Genomic DNA, 471 nt, shown 5'->3' on the forward strand with positions numbered 1-471 from the left:
ATAGAGCAGACTTGCAGGTGAGACCTCCTCACCCACACTGGTCCAGGCTGTGTGCACGTGTGTGCATGCAGGCGTGTTGGGGGTTAGTAAATAATAACAGCCTTCACACTGGAACTCTTGATTCCAAACCCACTGTGGGTGGCAGCTACAAGCCTATTACCCTAAGCTTTATAACTCTGTTATCTGCTGTTCTCTCTCTGTTGTCACCAAGGTTCATAACTACTTTCAGGCCAAGACATCGCTGTTCCTTTCAACCTGTCTTTGTTTAGGGATTTTTTTTTTTTTAAGAGACAGAGTCTCACTTTGTCGCCCTTGGTAGAGTGCAGTGGCATCACAGCTCATAGCAACCTCCAGCTCTTAGACTTAGGTGATTCTCTTGCCTCAGCCTCCCCAGTAGCAGGGACTACAGGCACCCACCACAACGCCCGGCTATTTTTTGTTGCAACTTGGCTGGGGCCAGGTTTGAACCCA

The sequence above is a fragment of the Otolemur garnettii genome, unplaced genomic scaffold, assembly GCF_000181295.1.
Source record: "Otolemur garnettii isolate 467f Iridium unplaced genomic scaffold, OtoGar3 scaffold00022, whole genome shotgun sequence".
In the NCBI taxonomy this organism is placed as follows: Eukaryota; Metazoa; Chordata; class Mammalia; order Primates; family Galagidae; genus Otolemur; species Otolemur garnettii.